At 44.9% G+C, this 5,000-nt stretch overlaps 1 long non-coding RNA gene across 1 annotated transcript in view; it reads right to left on the bottom strand.

Moving 5' to 3' along the window:
* The window catches only part of LOC135101420 (uncharacterized), a 50,170-nt gene extending 45,360 nt beyond the window's left edge, over positions 1-4,810 (bottom strand). The window contains exons 1-2 of the long non-coding RNA XR_010269266.1: positions 4,704-4,810; positions 2,518-2,583 (exon numbers count right to left, since the gene is read on the bottom strand). This is a non-coding gene — a long non-coding RNA (uncharacterized LOC135101420). The remainder of the gene's footprint in view (positions 1-2,517; positions 2,584-4,703) is intronic.
* Between the last annotated feature and the right edge of the window lie 190 nt (positions 4,811-5,000).

Raw genomic sequence — 5,000 nt, 5'->3', positions numbered from 1 at the left:
CATCTTACACGCATATTTTCTACAATTTAAATTTCTATCTTGTTTATAAGTTTGTCTATATCATTCAGTCTGCATCTAGTACTTGTCTACCTATCTGCCACACACACCACACCCTCACCATACTTTTAAACCCTCAACAACTCTCTCTCTCTCTCTCTCTCTCTCTCTCTCTCTCTCTCTCTCTCTCTCTCTCTCTCTCTCTCTCTCTCTCTTCAAGGTTCTGTGATGATTGAGAGGCGGACGGACGTCACAGTTTCACCCTGTCCTTCTCTCTCTCTCTCTCTCTCTTCCGCTCCCTTTCCGTCTCGCTTAGTGGAACGTCCTGACTCATTCTGTAGCTAAATATAACACGTATTCAGGGTACGGCCGTTCAAGAGTGTTGTATCTAATGACTTCCTCCTTCTCCTCCTCCTCCTCCTCCTCCTCCTCCTCCTCCTCCTTCCTTACTCCTTCAAGCACGGGATGATGATGATGTGTATGTGTGTGTGTGTGTGTGTGTGTGTGTGTGTGTGTGTGTGTGTGTGTGTGTGTGTGTGTGTGTGAGAGAGAGAGAGAGAGAGAGAGAGAGAGAGAGAGAGAGAGAGAGAGAGAGAGAGAGAGAGAGAGAGAGGGCGGGGGGAGGCAGTGGTGGAAGAATGTGAAATGTTTTAAGAATGCAAGCAAGAATTGTACATACTTGGACACACACACACACACACACACACACACACACACACACACACACACACACACACACACACTTGACGTTGAAAAGACAAAAAAGAAAAAAAACTGTAGTGGAATATTCTTGAAGGAAAGTTCTCTTCTTCCTTCTCCTTCTCCTCCTCTTCCTCCTCCTCCTCCTCCTCCTTATCCTCTCACCACTTCTCCCTCCCTCACTCACTCATACTCTTCCTTTCTTCGACTCCTTCTTTTTCATTCCTCTCTCCATCTTTTCTTCCTTTTCCAGTTCGTTTTTCCTTACATTCCCACTTCCTCTTTCTCCTTCCTCCTCCTCCAGTCCTCCTCTTCCTCTCCGTTCCTCCCTCCCACTTCCACTCCTCCGCCTCTAGTCCACCTCCTCCTCTTTCTCCCTCCTACCTTCACTCCACTCCTCCGCCTCCTGCTCTTCCAAACGCCCGTCACCTCGTCCACAAAGTTTCCACAAAGCGCTCAACACCAAGCGGGTTATTCCAGCCGAGCACGCCCTCCACCTGTGACCGTCCCTTCCACACACACACAAACACACACACAGAGAGAGGCAGGTAAGAGGCGGCAGCAGGTGCACAGCTACATAATCACCCAGTTATATAATCTATTAATGAGAGCCCAGTCGAGTTTAACAGGTCATTTCTAGTCTCTTTACTCGCTCTCCATTAGTAAGCGGTAATTTCAGCCTCGTCCTACATTGCATTGCCTTGCCTTACTTTGCCTTGCTTGTCTATCGTGTCTACCTGGTCTCTTGTGCCGTCCACCCCCTTCCCCCCCGAAAGTAGGCCAGGAAGTAGCAGGGAAGTGGATTGGAGATGCAGGAAGGAAAGGAAAGTGAAAGGAGAACAGTGGGAGATGCAGGAAAGAGAGGAAAGCGGACGTGGAAAGAGAGAAGGGAGGAAAAGTGGATTGGTGAACAGTAGGAGATGCAAAGAGGGAAAAGAAGTGCACGGATTAAGAGTGGGAGATGGAGAAAGAGGAGGAAACTAGATGAGAGAAATAGAAGAAGCAGAGAGGGAGGGAAGCAGGCGGGAAGACCGTGGGAGACGATGGGGAAGAAAGGTGGGCGGGAAAACAGTATGGGGACATAGAAAGAGGATGAAAGTGGACGGGGAAAACAGTGAAAAGAGATACACTAAGAGGAAGAAAATTGGGCGAGAAAACACTGAGAACAGATAAAGGAAGGAGGATGAGAAGTAGACAGGATAACAGTAGTAAAGGATACAGAAAGGGAAAGAGAAATTAAGAGGAAAAGAGTGGGAGGAGACACAGAAAGGAGGGGAGGGATGAAAGCGGACGGGCAAGGCTCAGTTTAACAAGGTAATTACACGAATAATACATCACGGTAATTAGCGCTGGGTTACCTGTGTGTGGATTATAGGGCAGTGGGGCGCGCAATGGTGTGAATATATGCAAGGCTCATTATGGACGCCTGTCAGAGCAAATGGTGGACACAGGGGGCAGGCGGGGCAGACGGAAAAAAGGGAGGGGGGAAGGGGGATGTTGCTGAAAGGGTGTTTGGGGGGAAAGGTTGTGAGAGTAAAGAGGACACGTACACGTTTACATACACCTACACCTGCCTTTTCACCTCTCCCTTCCTCTCCTCTCCTCTGTTCTGTTTTGTTCTCTCTTCTTTTCTCTACTCTTTTCTGTTCTTTTTCTCTTCTCTCCTCTTTTTCTCCCATCTCTTTTTTTCTCCTCTCCTCTCCTCTTCTTTCCTCTTTTCCCTTATCTCTCTCTCTCTCTCTCTCTCTCTCTCTCTCTCTCTCTCTCTCTCTCTCTCTCTCTCTCTCTCTCTCTCTCTCTCTCTCTCTCTCTCTCTCTTACCGCCATGTAGTAGCCGGAAATCACAACACAGGTATGGCCACTTGCTTCTGAAACACCTGCTCCTACCTGTAAAACAAGAACAAGTACAGCAAAAGCATAACAACACAAGACCTACATTCAGAACACGCACATGAACACACTTATACACTGTCTGGAGCACCACCACCACCACTGCCACATCCCACAGGTAATATAATTTTTCCCCGTTCTTTTTTTTTTTTTCACTGTGCTTCGAAATATTATGCTTCATGCAGGGTTCTCTGTGTGTGTGTAGTGTGCTGCAGTGTTAATTAGAGTGAAGGGCGAACCATGAGGGTGGGATGGATGAGAGAGAGAGAGAGAGAGAGAGAGAGAGAGAGAGAGAGGGGACACCTACACTCACTCTTCTTTGTGTGTGTGTGTGTGTGTGTGTGTGTCCCCTTTGATCGTCAGCTAATCATTCCCGTGTCTCCCTTCACACTTCACTTCGAGTCCTTTGATGTGAGAGTTAATTCATAAATCAAAGAATGGATCAGTAACTTTTTATTACTTTTTTTTTTTTTTTACCTGTCTATTCATGTGCAGTCACTTGTGTTTATGTAAATTATTTCATTTTTCTGTCGCTTTTATCGTCTCTCGCTTTTATCGTCTCTCGCTTTTATCGTCTCTCTCTCTCTCTCTCTCTCTCTCTCTCTCTCTCTCTCTCTCTCTCTCTCTCTCTCTTGGTTAAAGAAGTTTTATTCATAGTAATGTGTTTTGATTTTTTTTTTTTCTCCGTTTTGTTAATTTGGAAGTTTATATTTAGCTCTGATTCTGCTTGTCATTTCCTCCGCAAGGACACCAAGCCTAACAAGCGTTCAAGGATACTTCCCCAGCAAGAGCAAGAACATCCCCTCCAGCAATGACGTCCCGCACCCTGGCAAGGACGTCCCGCACCCTGGCAGGGACGTCCCACACACCTAACTTAACATAACACACCTTAAAAGTACCGTCGTAAATGCCATTTTAAAATGCCATCCATTAACATTTAAAGTAATTGCATCATCGTACCTTGGCAATTTACCCGTTTGAAGCAGTTCATGCAGTACGCTGTAGAAATATTTATTTAAATTTATTTATTAATAGTATACACAAGCAGCATTTGCTACTTTATAGTTTGAACTGAAAATTTACTTTATTTAATAGTATTCGCCATTCCTGCGCATATATATCATTGAGAGTGATCAAAATTACTGACACAACGCAAACATGGGTTCGAACACAGGGATGCCGGGTAGGTTGCCAGACAGAATAAGACGATGCGACCTTCAGCCCCTGTGACCAAGACGTATACATGTGTGTCAAAGAAACATAATTCTTGTCATATAACGCCCTGACTTTGGTATTATTTATGAAGTTGGTATGACATGCATTGTAATGCCGCCCCAACAAAGACTTTATCTCCTAATACGAATATCGTAACCATATTATGATCCGTATTTTTGAAACACTTCTACGCTGCACCTCAACTCTCAAAGGTTCTAGTTGAAGTTACACGGATTTTTAAGGACTTTTTTTCTTATGGTTCTAGTGACAGATTAACAGGATTTCTATAACATTAACAGAAGAAACAATCTTGAGAACCCGGCTAATCATCTATGTAGCCTTGGAAAATGGTTGAGGTGAGAGAACAGAGCGTTTCAGAATACTAGTCATATGAAGCAAGAGGCAGACTTCTCCAGAAAGCAAGATCTAGTAGTGCCAACAGCCCGTCTTCCTCCCATCCCTCTATCCTCAACACCCTCTCTTTCCTTCCTCCCTGCCACATCATCTCCCCATTCCTCCCCGTTACAAACATTCGCCCTCTTTCCCTCCCTGGCAGCCACGCCTCACGGAGACAGCCGGTCACGCCTGGCTGCCTCGCTCGGTGATTCCCTCCGCTGCTTCGCCAGAGTTCGACAAGCGAGTCGATACATACATTCCGAAATATTGCAATTTTATATGCCATTCTCCTCGGTGGCGAAACTTTACAGTCATATTTGATTCTACTGCTAAGAAATCTAACTACTACAATGACTCATTTACTAATTATATTTACTACTACTGCAATCATTCGCTTCCTTATTACAGACCCTTTACGAAACATGTGTAGTGAATTCATGAATTTCACGCATCACTGTACATAACTCACGTCACAGAGCAAAATTATTTTATGTCGATTCACTTACGTAATTTTCCCTCCTCGCCTGTGACAACCGTGGCCACACTCCACTTGATACTGCTTTTAACTGGCTTTGTTCGTCTGGCGCGCGCGTGTCCTTGGAAGCCTAATGAGGATAGGTTTCTTGAGGGGGCCGTTAGAGAATGATAACTAAGGAAGAGAAGCATAAATATTCGTAAGTTTCAGTAAACATGTGTGCCCGTTGTATTTTATTTTGGATCAGCTGTTCCCCATTAGCATGTCTTGTCTCCATTCTGATCTACTGTCTGACGTTTAGACGTAATAAATTAATGAAATGAAATCC

This window comes from Scylla paramamosain, chromosome 6, assembly GCF_035594125.1.
Source record: "Scylla paramamosain isolate STU-SP2022 chromosome 6, ASM3559412v1, whole genome shotgun sequence".
In the NCBI taxonomy this organism is placed as follows: domain Eukaryota; kingdom Metazoa; phylum Arthropoda; class Malacostraca; order Decapoda; family Portunidae; genus Scylla; species Scylla paramamosain.
Note: the sequence above shows the minus strand (reverse complement) of the source record. Positions and strands in the feature narration are given on the sequence as shown.